This window comes from Ranitomeya imitator, chromosome 5 (genome assembly GCF_032444005.1).
Source record: "Ranitomeya imitator isolate aRanImi1 chromosome 5, aRanImi1.pri, whole genome shotgun sequence".
Taxonomy (NCBI): Eukaryota; Metazoa; Chordata; class Amphibia; order Anura; family Dendrobatidae; genus Ranitomeya; species Ranitomeya imitator.
Window position 1 is genome coordinate 73,005,007 of NC_091286.1, and position 18,057 is coordinate 73,023,063.

The window sequence follows — 18,057 nt, forward strand, 5'->3', positions numbered from 1 at the left end:
CAGCGGCAAGGGGTACTGAAATTTGACAGTGATTTTATTTAGAAGGCGGTAATCAATACAAGGTCTCAGCGAACCATCCTTCTTGGCCACAAAAAAGAACCCTGCTCCCAATGGCGACGACGACGGGCGAATATGACCCTTCTCCAAGGATTCCTTTACGTAACTCCGCATAGCGGCGTGCTCAGTCACAGACAAATTAAAAAGTCGACCTTTAGGAAACTTACTACCAGGAATCAAATCGATAGCGCAATCACAATCCCTATGCGGAGGTAGGGCACTGGACTTGGGCTCATCAAATACATCCCGGTAATCCGACAAGAACTCTGGGACCTCAGAAGGGGTGGATGATGAAATAGACATAAATGGAACATCACCATGTACCCCCTGACAACCCCAGCTGGACACAGACATAGATTTCCAATCCAATACTGGGTTATGGACTTGTAGCCATGGCAACCCCAACACGACCACATCATGCAGATTATGCAACACCAAAAAGCGAATATCCTCCTGATGCGCAGGAGCCATGCACATGGTCAGCTGGGTCCAGTACTGAGGCTTATTCTTGGCCAAAGGCGTAGCATCAATTCCTCTCAATGGAATAGGATACTGCAAGGGCTCCAAGAAAAACCCACAGCGCCTAGCATACTCCAAGTCCATCAAATTCAGGGCAGCGCCTGAATCCACAAATGCCATGACAGAAAAGGATGACAAAGAGCAGATCAAAGTAACGGACAAAAGGAATTTCGACTGTACCGTACCAATGGTGGCAGAGCTAGCGAACCGCTTAGTGCGCTTAGGACAATCGGAGATAGCATGAGTGGAATCACCACAGTAAAAACACAGCCTATTTCGTCGTCTGTGTTCTTGCCGTTCAGCTCTGGTCAAAGTCCTATTGCATTGCATAGGCTCAGGTTTATGCTCAGATAATACCGCCAAATGGTGCACAGTTTTACGCTCACGTAAGCGTCGATCGATCTGAATGGCCAAAGACATAGACTCATTCAGACCACCAGGCATAGGAAATCCCACCATGACATCCTTAAGGGCTTCAGAGAGACCCTTTCTGAAAATTGCTGCCAGAGCACATTCATTCCATTGAGTGAGCACAGACCACTTCCTAAATTTCTGACAATATATCTCTACCTCATCCTGACCCTGACACAGAGCCAGCAATATTTTCTCTGCCTGATCCACTGAATTAGGTTCATCATAAAGCAACCCGAGCGCCAGAAAAAACGCATCAATATCACATAATGCAGGATCTCCTGGCGCAAGGGAAAATGCCCAGTCTTGAGGGTCGCCACGTAATAAAGAAATAATGATCTTTACTTGTTAAACTGGGTCACCAGAGGAGCGGGGTTTCAAAGCCAGAAATAGTTTACAATTATTTTTGAAATTCAGAAACTTAGCTCTATCTCCAGAAAATAACTCAGGAATAGGAATTTTAGGTTCTAACATAGGATTCTGAACCACTAAATCTTGAATGTTCTGAACACTTATAGCGAGATTATCCATCAAAGAGGACAGACCTTGAATGTCCATGTCTACACCTGTGTTCTGAACCACCCTGATGTAAAGGGGAAAAGAAAGACAAAACACAGTGCAAAGAAAAAAAAATGGTCTCAGAACTTCTCTTTTCCCTCTATTGAGAAGCATTAGTACTTTGGGCCTCCAGTACTGTTATGAACAGGTGATTCAGAACCACAATGGACCTAGTGGTTAAGAGCACACAAAGTGACCTGATAGTTACTAACATAGGACGAGCTCTGAGACGTGGGAACTCTGCTGACCGCAATTCCTAATCCTATCATACCACACTAGAGGTAGCCGTGGATTGCGCCTAACGCTCCCTATGCAACTCGGCACAGCCTGAGAAACTAACTAGCCCTGAAGATAGAAAAATAAGCCTACCTTGCCTCAGAGAAATTCCCAAAGGAAAAGGCAGCCGCCCACATATAATGACTGTGAGTTAAGATGAAAATACAAACACAGAGATGAAATAGATTTTAGCAAAGTGAGGCCCGACTTACTGAATAGACCGAGGATAGGAAAGATAGCTTTGCGGTCAGCACAAAAACCTACAAACAACCACGCAGAGGGGCAAAAAGACCCTCCGCACCGACTAACGGTACGGAGGTGCTCCCTCTGCGTCTCAGAGCTTCCAGCAAGCAAGAAAAACCAATATAGCAAGCTGGACAGAAAATATAGCAAACAAAAGTAACACAAGCAGAACTTAGCTTATGCAGAGCAGACAGGCCACAAGAACGATCCAGGAGAGAGCCAGACCAATACTGGAACATTGACTGGAGGCCAGGAACAAAGAACTAGGTGGAGTTAAATAGAGCAGCACCTAACGACTTAACCTCGTCACCTGAGGAAGGAAACTCAGAAGCCGCAGCCACACTCACATCCACCAGCAGAAGCTCATAGACAGAACCAGCCGAAGTACCACTCATGACCACAGGAGGGAGCTTGACCACAGAATTCACAACAGTACCCCTTGACAACCCCAACTAGTCACAGACATAGATTTCCAATCCAGCACTGGATTGTGTACTTGTAACCATGGAAAACCCAGTACAACAACATCATGTAAATTATGCAACACCAGAAAACGGCAATCTTCCTGATGTGCAGGAGCCATGCACATAGTCAGCTGAGTCCAATACTGAGGTTTATTCTTGGCCAATGGTGTAGCATCAATACCCCTCAAGGGTATGGGACTCTGCAAAGGCTGCAAAGAAAAACCACAGCGCCTAGCGAATTCTAAGTCCATTAACTTCAGAGCAGCGCCCGAATCCACAAATGCCATGACAGAAAAAGATGACAATGAGCAAATCAGGGTCACAGACAGGAGAAACTTAGGCTGCACAGTACTAATGGTAACAGATCTAGCGACCCTCCTAATACGCTTAGGGCAATCAGAAATAGCATGAGCAGAATCACCACAGTAAAAACACAGCCCATTCTGATGTCTGTATTCCCTCTGTTCCGCTCTAGTCAAAATCCCATCACATTGCATGGCCTCAGGACTCTGCTCAGAGGACACTGCCATATGGTGCACCACTTTGCGTTCACGCAGGCGCCGATCAATCTGAATGGCCAGAGACATAGATTCGCTCAAACCAACAGACGTGGGAAAACCCACCACAACATCTTTAAGGGCTTCAGAAAGACCCTTTCTGAAAATTGCTGCCAGAGCGTCCTCATTCCATTTAGTGAGCACAGACCATTTTCTAAATTTCTGGCAGTATAACTCTGCCGCTTCCTGACCCTGACACAGGGCCAACAGTGTTTTCTCAGCATGCTCTACAGAGCTAGGTTCGTCATACAATAATCCGAGCGATTGAAAGAATGCATCTATATTGAGCAATGCCGGATCCCCTGACTCAAGAGAGAATGCCCAGTCCTGAGGGTCGCCACGCAGCAGAGAAATAACTATCTTTACTTGCTGAATGGGGTCACCAGAGGAATGGGGTTTCAGAGCAAAAAACAATTTGCAGTTATTTTTTAAGTTCAAAAACTTAGATCTATCCCCGTAAAACAAATCCGGAGTAGGAATTCTAGGCTCTAAGGCCGGAGTCTGAACAACATAATCTTGAATACTCTGTACTCTTGCAGCAAGCTGATCCACACGAGAAAACAACCCCTGAACATCCATGCCTGCATCCAAATCCTGAATCACCCAGAGATAAGAGGAAGGAAAAAGACAAAACAAACTCAAGAAAAAAAAATGGCTCAGAACTCTTTTTCTTTTCCTTCTTTTGAGATGCATTCAGCTCATTTTTGGCCAGTTGTACTGTTATGGTCTGGTGATTAAGGAGCGACATGCAACTAGCTCTGAGCAGGTGGTAACTATACTGACCACAGTCCCTAAGCTCGACACAACACTAGAAGTAGCCGTGGAATGCTCCTAACTCTGCCTAGGCATCTCGTCACAGCCTAAGAGCTAACTACCCCTAAAGATAGAAGCAGGAAAACTATCTTGCCTCAGAGAAAATCCCCAAAGGATAGATTAGCCCCCCACAAGTAATGACTGTGAGAGGAGAAGGAAATGACATACGTAGTATGAAACAGGATTAAGCACAGGAAGCCCCTTCTAGCTAGATAGAAATAGTACAGGACAGAACGCTGTGCGGTCAGTAATAAAAACTAGAAAAAGTCCACCGCAGAGGAATGCAAAAATCTCCACACCTGACTAAAGGTGTGGAGGGCAAACTTTGCTGCCCAGAGCTTCCAGCCTAGCTGAATAGATCCATACTGATAAGCTGGACAAATGAACAAAACATAGAAAGTGCTGAACAACAAAGTCCACAACAAGTGAACTGCAAAAAAACAAGCAAGGACTTAGCTTTTGCTGAACTGGTCAGAGTGTCAGGAAAATCCTAAGAGCAATGACTCCAGGCAGGAACAATTGACAACTGGCATAGAATGAGGGATAAGGCCAGACTAATATAGCCGAGCCAGAAAGACGATCAGTGAAAACAGCTGCTGAAGCTAAATCCAAGAAGCAGCCATACCATTCAAAACCCCAGGAAGGAGCCCAAGAGCAGAACTCACAAAAATGCTACTTACAACCACCGGAGAGAGCCCAAGAACGGAATTCACAACAGGTCCCCATATATCAGTAATATCAGTGTTGGTCTTTGTATAGAGATTTTTTTTTACTTACAGCAGGGTCATTTGCTGATGTTCTCCTACATCCACTATTAGGCCAGCGTCACACTGGCGTTTAAAACGGCCGAGTGCAATGCGATAAAAAATCGCATTGCACTCGGACCAATGTTAACATATTGGGCAGCTCCCAGCAGCCGACTTTTTGTCGGCCGTTTTCCTCGGTCCGAGACAATCGCAGTATGCTGCGATTGGCTCGGATCGAGGAAAACTCTCGGCTCACTCGCATCCATATAAGCCTATGGGTGCGAGTGAGACAGCGCACACCACTCGGATATCATCCGAGTGATGTGTGTTATAAGCGGAGGAGATGGAGAAATTCATTTCTCCGCCTCCTCCGCAGCTGTGCTCCGATCCTCCCTGTGCGAGAGAATCGGAGCACAGACGCATGACACTCGGCTCCTGCTCTGCTGCGAGCAGGAGCCGAGTGTCATTAGCATATCGCATCCGATGATCTCGCATCGGATGCAATACGCCAGTGTGATGCCGGCCTCAGAGTATACCACCATATTTGTAACCAGGGTTACCTGGTTAGGGGCCCACTCAAAAGTTTTGCCCCCTGAACCAAACCCCCAGCTACACCTCTTTGTTTCAGGTGTGATTTTCATATTGCTCACACCTGTTACTTGCCACATAAGAGTTTGACCGAGCATCACATGCTTGAAACAAAGTTGTTTACCCACAGGTTTGGAAAGGTGCCAACAATTTTGTCCTGCCCATTTTGGGGGTTTAGTGTGAAATTGTGGCCACTTTGCGTTTTTTTCTGCTCTTTTTTTGGTAGTTCCAATGCATAGTAAATAAATAAACATGTGTTTTTGAAATATTTCTCCCAGAAAATTATTGCATTTTCTGGAACAATTTTACGGGTGCCAACACTTTTGGCTGTATATGTGGTTAATCCACTGCTTGCATATATTTCAGTATGTGTTATTATAGCACATTATGCATAAAAATTATCCACTAAATATAAATGTTTGCAGTTAATTCACTGCTGGTATATATTTATGTATGCAGTTCTTCCACTTATATTACATCTACAGGCAGAGCCATTATGCAATACCATAATGGAGGAGTCTGATTTTCTCCAGATTTATTCTGCAGCAAGACAACGACCTCAAACTTACAATGTTAGGCCGGGGTCACACTAGAGAGGAATACGGATGTATGAGAGGCGCAAAAACAACACATTGTACACGGACCAATGTTTCTCTATGGGGCAGCTCCTATCTGCCGTATATTTCTCTGACGTAATTTACGGGCTGAAAAAATCACAGCATGCTGCGTTTGTTAGCGTATTGCGCAAAAAATCCGCCAATGAAAGTCCGTGGGGGCGAGAAAAATACAGATTACACACAGACCATCCGTGTGACTTGCGAGAAATACGCACCGGTGTTCTATAGAAAAGCAGGTAATTCAGTGCGGTGTACAGTAAAATCACACTGACAGGTTAGAATAGCTAAAATAAAAGTCTACACATAGAATAGGTATGTATATATATATATATATATATATATATATATATATATATATGTCATTGACACACATACTGTATATATGTATTTATATTTAATGCAGAGCTAGATAGCAGAAAAGCCGGTAATTCAATTGTCGGCTTTTGCCGTCTCCTTATCAAACCCGATAGGATATGAGACATAGTTTACAAGTTTACATACAGTAAACCATTTCATGTCCCTTATTTTGTTTACATATTCCTCACTAATGATGCTAGATGTGTCTGTGTGCAAAATTTGGGAGCTTTGGGTGTTAAAATAAAGGGATAAATCATGGAAAAAACTGGCGTGCGCTCCCACAATTTTCTCCTCCAGAGTGGGAAAGCCAGTGACTGAGGGCAGATATTAATAACCTAGAGAGGGACCATGGTTATTGGCCCCCCCTGGCTAAAAACATCCGCCCCTAGCCACCCCAGAAAAGGCACATCTGTAAGATGTGCCTATTCTGGCACTTAGCCTCTCTCTGCCCACTCCTGAGTATCTCATACCTGTAGGCCGTACAGTCATGTCCCACGATGTAAATCCATCTGAAGGGGTTAAATCATTTTACAACCAGGAGCCTGCTAATGCAGCTGCCCCTGGCTGTAAAAACTGGGGAATGAATTGAATGCAGGGGAATGTAGGTTCGTAGACTGGCGCTCCCTGGTGGCAAAAACTCATTTGAACTCTAACGTGGGAATTTTTCTGAATATTTTCTGTATTACCACCATATAGTAATCAAATAATACCACTTACAAGTAACAAAAACCAACACACCATGACCAGACCACATATAACTGCCACAGTGACCGAATAATAGCAAACACAAGGAACAAATACCGCCACACCAGAACCAGATTACATATTACCATAACATAGTGAAAGAATACTACAATACTGTAAAAAAACAATACTAATATCACCAAGTGCCATTATACACAGGAAATCTCTACTTCGTATACAGCATCTGTGTACAGATAATACAGTGATCACCAGTGACATTATACACAGGAGCTCTGTACATAGTGTCACTGTACAGATAATACAGTGATCATTAGTAACATTATACACAGGAGCTCTGTATATAGTATACAGTGTATAGTGTCAGTGTACAGGTAACACGCTCACTGGTGACATCTCTAGTTGAAGTCCTTTATCTTCACTTTTCATCTTCATCCAGCGCACACCATCCCTTCTTCCAGCCAGGACTCGTCTCTGCAGAAAATAACACAGTTATCTAGAGCATATTCTCCAATTTTTCACCAACCTTCACACTACACCAGATGTAGAAAATAAGCCACTGTGTCGCCCTGCACAGTCACAGGATATCAGCACCCCAACAATGAAAACACTATCCTCAAAAATAATAGCCTTTAATTAGCCCCTATAGTAATAATATCCCACATTCTGGACCTTACATGTCCATTCTGCCTCATGTCCCTCCATACTTCCAAGATGATATAATGCAGCATCCCCATAGGGATATAACACACCCCATAGTATAATGCAGCAGCCCCATAGGGATATAATGCACCCCATAGTATAATGCAGCAGCCTCATAGGGATATAATGTACCCCATATTATAATGCAGCAGCCTCATAGGGATATAATGCACCCCATAGTATAATGCAGCATCTCCATAGGGATATAATGCACCCCATAGTATAATGCAGCAGCCTCATAGTATAATGCACCTCATAGTATAATGCAGCATCTCCATAGGGATATAATGCACCCCATAGTATAATGCAGCAGCCTCATAGTATAATGCACCTCATAGTATAATGCAGCATCTCCATAGGGATATAATGCACCCCATAGTATAATGCAGCAGCCTCATAGTATAATGCACCTCATAGTATAATGCAGCATCTCCATAGGGATATAATGCACCCCATAGTATAATGCAGCAGCCTCATAGTATAATGCATCCCATAGTATAGTGCAGCATCCCCATAGGGATATAATGCATCCCCTTTTCCTTTCTTCCCAAAGTAGTGTAGTATTCCCAATACCGCGGCTTTTAAAAAAAAAAGGATTTTACCTACCTGGCCGAGCTCCTGCGGTGTGTCCTCGGACCTCCTCTCCAATTCGGGCTGAAGCGCACAGCGACGTTGTTCCGGCGTATGACAGTGACATCATACGTCTGTGACGTGCACGCTGACGTCAGCTGCCGGCCTGTGATTGGCTGGCGGCTGTTAACTGTTACCGTGCGGGAGGAATCTCCCGCACAGCAACAGATTTTAACTAATCGTGCGTTGGAGGACGCACAATCAGTTACTGAAGCTGTAGGATCCTGCCGCTCGGGCCCGGTGAGCAGAACAGAGGGGGCCGGCTCATCGGGACCCATACGCCAATAAGGGTAGTAATGCCCTGATGGAGGCCCTGAATGTAATACAATGCTTTTGTTAAAAAAACAAAAAAGAGCCTAATTGTGTTGGCAACACATGTATTTTTTCTCTGTTCAACTATAGATGTTACTCATTGGTTGTGTTTAGCTCAGGCAAAAAACCCAACAAGCTAACTGACCAGACACAACTGTTTTATGTTGGACACTGGAACTCTAGTAAATGTTTATCAACAGCTGTTTTGATGAAGAAACATAGACATTATGAAAAATATGAAATAAACTCTTCATATTGTCCAAAATATGTTTATTGTACATTATATGACTTATGATAAACTATGCAAAGATCAGTGTGTCATAATGATATTTCTGATTAGGATTTATGAATTTTAAATTCTGCTGATAAAAAAACAGTATTTCCAAAAGAGTGAATGTATTATAGACCTTACACACCACGTTAATGATCGCCTAGTGACATCTGCTGGATCTGGGGATTGTTGCAGCACTTGATGAAGCATTTGACCAGCCATAATGTAACATTCTGCTCCCAGAATTTCTCAATTATAAACCTCAAGTTCCCCCAATACATTATGTTTAGGATCTGGATATTTCTTATACTGTGTGTCTACTATTAAAGCGCACCTGTCACCAGGTTTTCCCAATATGAAATGTATCCACCACCATTAATGCCTCTTTTACAGTATTGCAGGAAGATGTATATACTGTATGTGACATATTTTGGTGGCAACTGGGAAGGGGCTTCTGCAACATGGAATAATGGTGCACTGGAGAATGATGCTGCCATAGACTGACTGTCAGACCTATACAAGGTGCGTGGTGTATTCTAAAAAAAAAAAAAAATAGGAACTGAATATCTTAACTCTTAGTTATCTCTTTTGACAACTATACCGAAATCCCAAGCTGTAATGCAATTCCTAGTAGGAACTGTATCATAGCTATCTAGTGCCATGCAAAGTGAGCCCAAAATTTGTGATAATTTTCCACACTTCTAAATAGTTTCTCACGTAGAATATATACCCCTATATATCAATCCTAAGGATATTATCACTTTATTGGCTTTAAATTGCATAAATTATATTGAAACTGGTGAGTATTGCCCGGGACATGTGCTTGTCATTGGGAAAAAAAGCCTTGTGGCTTAGACCTGCTACGTCCCACGCTCAGTGGTCCCATAGAGGCTTACGTCCAAATCCCCCGCACGTTCATTGGTTCTATTGGGGCTTACGTGTGACTCCCTCGCAAAATGGGATTCAGGCGTATGTGCCGCGGGGGCCATTGACTGTAATGGTGCCAACAGAGTCAACGTGTGCTCTGTCGTGCATCATTTTCGGGTGTATACTGCATCTGGGTGTCGGCCCCCAGTAGGCATATACACCCAAAAGTGAATGTCGGCCCCATTATAGTCTGTAGCCCCATCGGCACATATGCCCAAATCCTGTTATACGGGAAGGGGGGGGGGGCAACCAACAGAAGAGGGACAAAATGCAGTGTGGAAGCACTCAGAGAAAGAAAACTTTTTTCTAGTTATATTACAAGTGCATAAGTAAATACATTGGACAAAAAAATATATATATATTTCTCCGTCAGGTTGCCTCTGCTTTACTGTATACATTCAGCATACGCAAATAAAAGTTGTTAAGACACAAACAGCACAAACAACAAAGAAGCAAAAAAAATGTAATGCTACAAGATAATGGTCGAATTTGCCAAATGGAAAGAGAACAGTACCAAATACCGGGGTGCATGCACTGCAACTTGGTCATTTCCTTTGTTATCCAGTAAACTATACAATGCACATAGACTTCCATTGTAAGAAGAATTGTGAGTATTTACTTTGGAATTAATCACAATGATTACCATTATTTTCTATATTACCGTATATACTCGAGTATAAGCCAAGATTTTCAGCCAATTTTTGGGGGGCTGAAAGTCCCCCTCTCGGCTTATACTCGAGTCATACCCAGGGGTCGGCAGGGGAGGGGGAGTGGGGGCTGTGTAATTATACTTACCTGCTCCCAGCGCGGTCCCTGCAGTCCCTGCTTCTTCCAGCGCTGCATCTTCTTCCTGTATTGAGCGGTCACATGGTACCGCTCATTACATCATGAATATGCGGCTCCACCTCCCATAGAGGTGGAGCCACATATTCATGACTGAAAATGAGCGGTAACTGTGACCGCTCAATACAGGAAGAAGATGCAGCGTCAGGAGAAGCAGGGACTGCAGGGACCGCGCCGGAGCAGGTAAGTGTACGGGGAGCGCAGCGCTGCGCGATATTTACCTGCTCCTCATTCCGGTGCTGCTCCGTCTCCAGTGTCCTCTGGCAGTGACGCTCAGGTTAGAGGGCGCGCTGACGTAGTCAGTGCTCGCCCTCTGCTAAGCGTCAGGGCTGGAGACGGAGCCGCACGAGGAGCAGGTAAATATTGAAAGCGCCGGCGTCCTGAGCAAGAGAGGTGAGTATGTGATTTTTTTTTATTGCAGCAGCAGCATTATATATGGCACAGCTTTATATGGAGCATCTATGGGGCAATAATCAATGGTGCAGAGCATTATACATGTGGCACAGCTTTATATGGAGCATCTATGGGGCAATAATCAACGGTGCAGAGCATTATTTATGGCGCACAGCTTTATGTGGAGAATCTATGGGGCAATAATCAACAGTGCAGAGCATTATATATGTGGCACAGCTTTATATGGAGCATCTATGGGGCAATAATCAACGGTGCAGAGCATTATATATGTGGCACAGCTTTATATGGAGCATGTATGGGGCCATAATGAACGGTGCAGAGCATTATATATGGCACAGCTTTATATGGAGCATCTATGGGGCCATAATGAACGGTGCAGAGCATTCTATATGGCACAGCTTTATATGGAGCATCTATGGGGCCATAATGAACGGTGCAGAGCATTATATGTGGCACAGCTTTATATGGAGCATCTATGGGGCCATAATGAACGGTGCAGAGCATTATATATGGCACAGTTTTATATGGAGCATCTATGGGGCCATAATGAACGGTGCAGAGGATTATATATGGGGCACAGCTTTATGTGGAGCATCTATGGGGCCATAATGAACGGTGCAGAGCATTCTATATGGCACAGCTTTATGTGGAGCATCTATGGGGCCATAATGAACGGTGCAGAGCATTATATGTGGGGCACAGCTATATATGGATCATCTATGGGGCCATAATGAACAGTATGGAGCATCTATTTTTATTTTTGAAATTCACCGGTAGCTGCTGCATTTCCTACCCTAGGCTTATACTCGAGTCAATAAGTTTTCCCAGTTTTTTGTGGCAAAATTAGGGGGTCGGCTTATACTCGGGTCGGCTTATACTCGAGTATACACGGTACTCCATTTAGCACAAAAATTAAATAAAAGGGCTGGAAAGCCATGATTGGGATAATATTCCAATGCTCATATATTCTATATTTCATGTTTTCATATGAAAAACACAGCAATCATTTTCCTTTTTCTTTTGCAAAGCCTAAAATAGCATCTCTCTGACCTTAGGATGTTCCCAGAGCATCGTCACTCAGATACTTTATGATTAGAAGCTTTACTTGGGCTTGTGGTTACATTCGTCTATGCAGTGAAGTAGAAAATAAGACTGGATGGCTCTCAATGAGTACCACCCTGAGGTTTATCTGTTACTAACCCAATAGTTCAGTGTTTGGTGTTTTGTAATAGGTATAGATTGCCCATACTAGTCATTTACCTATTAGTGAAACCAAAATATCGAATTATCTACTGACCCCTCTACTGTTAAAACTATGTCCAGGAACACAATCAGTGGGAGAATGGTATGTCAAATAAGGAGAAGGTTATGCAAATAAAATTGTTCTCCTATTTTATCAAAAATCACTATATGGTCAAAAGTATGTGGACACTAGGCCTTCACACCTACATGAGCTTGGTGAATATCCCATTCTGAAACTTTATGAGTCGAGACCCTATGACAGCTACAACAGCCTGGGAAGTATGTCTGTATGGTAAAGTATGTATTATATATCAGTATATAGCAATACAGAACATTATGTGTCATATATAGCACCAGTGTCTTTCAGTAAGGATCATTACACAATATGTCTCTAAAATACCGTACTAGAGAGTCTACCACTTGTGCTTATACCCTACTGTACACAGTAATCCTGCTGTCCTCTAATTATCACCTTAGTCGTAGCTCCCAACCGTCCCAGATTTGGTGGGATTATCCAACTTTGAGGGCTCCCCCCCCCCCCCACATAATTGATTTGTCTTAGATTCTATACTCACCTCTCCGAGGTCTTCATAGCTCTTGTAAGGTCCTCCTCCTGAGCGGGGTTGCTTCTGTCTGCATAAATTAAATTAAATTTAATCACATCTCCCATCGGATCTCCTCAGACTCAAACTCGCTTTCCTATGTTCGCAGAGAGCAGCTTTATTTAAAGGAACCTGTCACTCCCAAAATCGAGGGTGATGTAAGCTCACCGTCATCAGGGGCTTATCTACAGCATTCTGTAATGCTGAAGATAAGCCCCTGATGTTACCTAAAAGAGGGGAAAAAGAGGTTAGATTATACTCACCCAGGGGTGGTCCCGCTGCTGGTCTGGTCAAATGGGTGTCTCAGGTCCGCTCCGGCGCCTCCCATCTTCATTCCATGACGTCCTCTTCTGGTCTTCACGCCGCAGCTCCGGCGCAGGCGTACTTTGAGGGAAGGTCAGAGAGGCCCGACGCCTGCGCACTGCAGTACTTTCCTCTGCCCTCAGCAGGGCAGACAAAGTACGCCTGCGCCGGAGCCGCGGCATGAAGACCAGAAGAGGACGTCATGGAATGAAAATGGGAGGTGCCGGAGCGGACCTGAGACACCCATTTGACCAGACCGCAGCGGGACCGCCCCTGGGTGAGTATAATCTAACGTCTTTTTCTCCTCTTTCAGGATACATCGGGGGCTTATCTACAGCATTACAGAATGCATTACAGAATGCTGTAGATAAGCCTCTGATGACGGTGAGTTTACCTCACCATCGATTTTGGGGGTGACAGGTTCCCTTTAAGGGCCACAGCTCATCATGACAGACATACTATAGGAGATTTTGGTAATCTTGATATGTATTGCCGGCAGTGAATCCAGAAGCAGATCATACACGTACATTGTATACAGCAGTGTATTTCTTTGTACTTGTACACTGAGGTGGAGAAAAAGTCATTTTTTTGTTCCTATAAAAATAATAATAAGCAATTACAAAAATATTATTTTTTGTGAGTCTCATCAGGACTCAAACTCAAAACCTTCAACATCACAGGCAGGAGCTTTAGCTACTTAGTAATGGGGAGAATTTTGTGTACTTGATCTATATTGCAGGTTCTCACTCCACAGGCAGATTGTACTGATACTCTGCTGTGTACAGTGTATTTCTATGTCTCTGTATTCTAGAGGGAGAATTGAAAGAGATTTTTTTCCTTCCTATACAATTACTAAAAGATAATGAAAAGCACTTCAATTATTGTAATTTATAAGCCCTTTTTTATTTTTATTTTTTTCAATAATAATAATCACAAATCAACAAATAACATGGGTATATGTTGTGTCCCTGTAGTCGTAATAACCCGCACAACACAGTAATCAGATTAATTAGAGGGATCGGTAAATAACATATAATATGGCGTGATTGATATTTTTTCTTTATTAACCCCTTCACCTTCATGACCAGGTCAAATTTGACCACTGTCACTTTATGAGGTAGAAACTCTAGAACGCTTCAACTGATCCCACTGATTCTAAGATTTTTTTTTGGGGGGGTGACATATTGTACTTCATGATAGTGGTCATCATGAAGATTGCCTTGCGCAAGCGTGTACTACGGAGGACATAGAATGAACTTCAATCCAATATTGCGGCCATGATGCAGCCAGCGGGTAAGGAAAGGGTGAATCAAACACCCGAAAACTCCGCCCATATTCAGGTGACAGGTTCCCTTTAACCGCCAAATGGAGAGTTCTACTGACATCTATTAACTTGAAGAGCAAAAAAAAGGCTGACAGCACTCACTCACATGGGGCGCTCGTTCCACGTCCAGGGAACCCTTCCTGGATATAGCATAGACTCCAAAGTAGAGGGACAGCACTCCAGCCGGGTGTTTAAGGTCCAATAATCTTTATTTCAGCCATAATAAAAACAGCCAACAGCAACGTATCTATTAACTTGAAGACAGACACTGTGGATGAGGTAGTGAAAGCTTGTGTTGTCCTGCACAATTATGTGCTATCCAAGGAACAGATTTCCATTGAGGACCAGTCTGAATAAACCACCTTGGCTGATTATAGCAACCAAACGTATAGAAGTTCTGTCACTGTTTCCAGAATTCGGGATCAATTTGCAGAATATTTTATTTCACCCGAAGGAAGAATATACTGGCAGGATGAGAGAGTTTAAACAATTAGTCTTGAACCTAGTAACAACTTTTTTACCATGTTGTGTACCTGTTTGGGTAGTACCCAAAGTATTTAACCTTTTACCCAAGTTGTGTACCTGTTTGATTTTACATTTTACCAAAGTTGTGTACCTGTTTGGGTAGTACCCTATGTATTTTACCTTTTAACCAAGTGGTGACCTGTTTGGTTTTACCTTTTACCCAAGATGCGTACCTGTTTGGTTATACCTTTTACCCAAGTTTTGTACCTGTTTGGTTTTACCATTTACCCAAGTTGTGTACCTGTTTGGTTTTACCTTTTACCCAAGTTGTGCATGTGTTTGGGTTGTACCCAAAGTATTTTACCTCTGACCAATAGACCTTGTTTAACCAAAGTGTTATCTATACCTTATAAAGAATAAATACAAGATAGCTGTAAACAACACAGTTTTATTAATTTTTTTTTAAATAACAAAACCAAACTTTTATTTTGAAACACACAAAAAAACTTTATTTTGCAGCACACAAAACTACAGATTGGAATAAGTCGGGGTGGAGATAGTGCTGGAGGGGCTGTCGGATAGGGACACTTCGACAGTGGGAGTGTGGAGAGAGGAATGTGTTGGTGGTGGGGGAGGATCAATAGGTAGTGGTGAAGAAGTGGAGAAGGCAATTGAGCAGGTGGACAGGAAAGTGGGATTGGGGTTAGGAATTTGGTAGGATGGAGGGGTGTAGGTGATGTTTTGGGAGGATTGGAAGGCAGAAGCAGTGATGGGTGGAGAAGAGGGTTGGGAAGGAGGTGAAAGAGGCTGTGGGTAGTGGGCACGGAGAGGAGGCACAGATGAAGTAGATGGGAAGTGGTATGGGTCGGGATCATCATATTGGTGGGAAGGGGCACGGACGGGACGCTGGTAGTGTGGCTGGTGGTAAGTGGCAAGGGAACGCTGTGAGGGTTGTGGCTGGTGGGACGGGGTATGGGCACGATGCGGTTGATGGGATGGGGCACGGGCAGGTTGGTGGTACGGGTCAGGAGGATGGTAGTGGCTGTAGTGATGGACAGTGGAGGAAGGGGGGGCAGTTGCAGCATGGGTGGCTAGAGCCTCGGCTTTTGAGGCAATGAGTTGACTGGCAGGATTCCATTACTTGCATCTGCTGAGAAGTAGATAGCGTCTCCATTTGCTCAAGTAACATAGTAACATAGTTAGTAAGGCCGAAAAAACGACATTTGTCCATCCAGTTCAGCCTATATTCCATCATAATAAATCCCCAGATCTACGTCCTTCTACAGAACCTAATTGTATGATACAATATTGTTCTGCTCCAGGAAGACATCCAGGCCTCTCTTGAACCCCTCGACTGAGTTCGCCATCACCACCTCCTCAGGCAAGCAATTCCAGATTCTCACTGCCCTAACAGTAAAGAATCCTCTTCTATGTTGGTGGAAAAACCTTCTCTCCTCCAGACGCAAAGAATGCCCCCTTGTGCCCGTCACCTTCCTTGGTATAAACAGATCCTCAGCGAGATATTTGTATTGTCCCCTTATATACTTATACATGGTTATTAGATCGCCATGTACCAACTGGAAAAAAGTGTTGTTCGGTGACTGTCTTACCTCTGAACGCATCGTTAACAGAAGTGTATGCATCTCGAGTATACTTTCATTTATGAAATTAAAACCTGCAGCAATTTGCTCGGACAAAACTTTGAGACAGTTCTGGAAGGATGCGTTCAGGTGTAAGAACTCGGGAGCATAGCTCTGTACCTGACCTCTCTGCCGATGGTGCCCCGATGCTACACGTGTACTAGAGGTGGCAGCAGCAGAGAGGTGGGGTACAGGAAACGCTATATCCTCACCAGCAGATACATGCAATGTAACCGGCCAGGATGCTCCAGCACTCGCGGATGGGACAGAGGGATCTGATGTGTGGGAAGGCTGGGAAGGTGCAGAGTGGGAAGGTGCAGAGTGGGAAGGTGCAGAGTGGGAAGGTGCAGAGTGTGAAGGTGCAGAGGGGCCCTCACTGTCAAAGTGTCTCTCGATGGCAGCCTCCTGAGGGATCGCCCAAGAAGAATTCAATGGTGCTGCAGGCTCCCGAGTGCTGCCGACGGTGCTGTGGAACAAAAGAGAAAAAACAAACAATATACTATAATTGCATGGCCCTGGCTGAAAGAGCAAAAGAGGGTTAGACATGTAAAACATTGGTTATCATTACATGTGGTGGGTAATATTTACCTTCGTGTCACCATCGTTGACCTGAGGAACGACAGGGCTTCGGCATACTTGTATTTGCTCCTGGGTCCTCTAGATCCACTCGGGCCCGCATCTCTTTATTGAATTCCTTCTTGAAGTGATCCCTAATCGACCGCCACCGTTTTACAATCATCTCACCTGTTAAAAAAGGAGAAGCACAACTCGGTTAGAAAAAATACTTCGAATGCATCAAGAAAACTGAAGAGAGTATACTTACGTTCTTGATTCTGGGCCTGAACATCGAGGTCCTCCCACTTCGCAATAAGCTCTTGGCAGACTTGCTCCCAGAGTCACCAGGTCACAATGATATCAGCATGGCGGCGGTCACCCATGTTCCACAGCAGCTCCCTGTCTCGGACAAGATCGATGAGGAGGTCAATATCGAGGCCGACCTCCTCATCGTCAGAATCAGGAGCATGCTGTGAAGCCTGTTAAAAGAAAGGAAAAAACATTAAAACTAAATTGTGAACAACATAAAGAATAAACCTTAAAAAAAACAAAAGCATACTGTATATGCTTACACGATGACGGCTGCCATGACTCTCACACCGACGACCCTGGGTGCCACTGGGAGGACCTCTGGATTGAGCACCAGAATCCAAACTCTAGAAGAGAAAAAAACATAACAATTATGTGCTTGTATGTAGTCTTTTTATGTGTAGTGTGCCAGTGATATCTATAATGATCATTTTTTATGTGTCGTGTGATGTCTGAATTTATCAGTTTGTATGTGTTGTGTTCTATCTGTAACTATCTTGTGTTGCTATGTGTTGTGTGTAGTGTGAGGTTGTGGTTCCACGATACATGAAAGAAACATACCAATTGTGATCCCGCTCCAGGTCTTTATCCACCCCTTCCCTCTTCTTCG

At 43.9% G+C, this 18,057-nt stretch overlaps 1 long non-coding RNA gene across 1 annotated transcript; it reads right to left on the reverse strand.

Annotated features, from left to right (window-relative positions):
* Positions 1–16,541: 16,541 nt before the first annotated feature.
* LOC138680534 (uncharacterized) lies at positions 16,542–17,795 on the reverse strand. Its single transcript, XR_011321639.1, has 4 exons — positions 17,711–17,795; positions 17,407–17,617; positions 17,172–17,327; positions 16,542–17,049 (listed from the first exon to the last, which is right to left on the reverse strand). It is a non-coding gene; the product is annotated as an uncharacterized lncRNA (long non-coding RNA).
* Between the last annotated feature and the right edge of the window lie 262 nt (positions 17,796–18,057).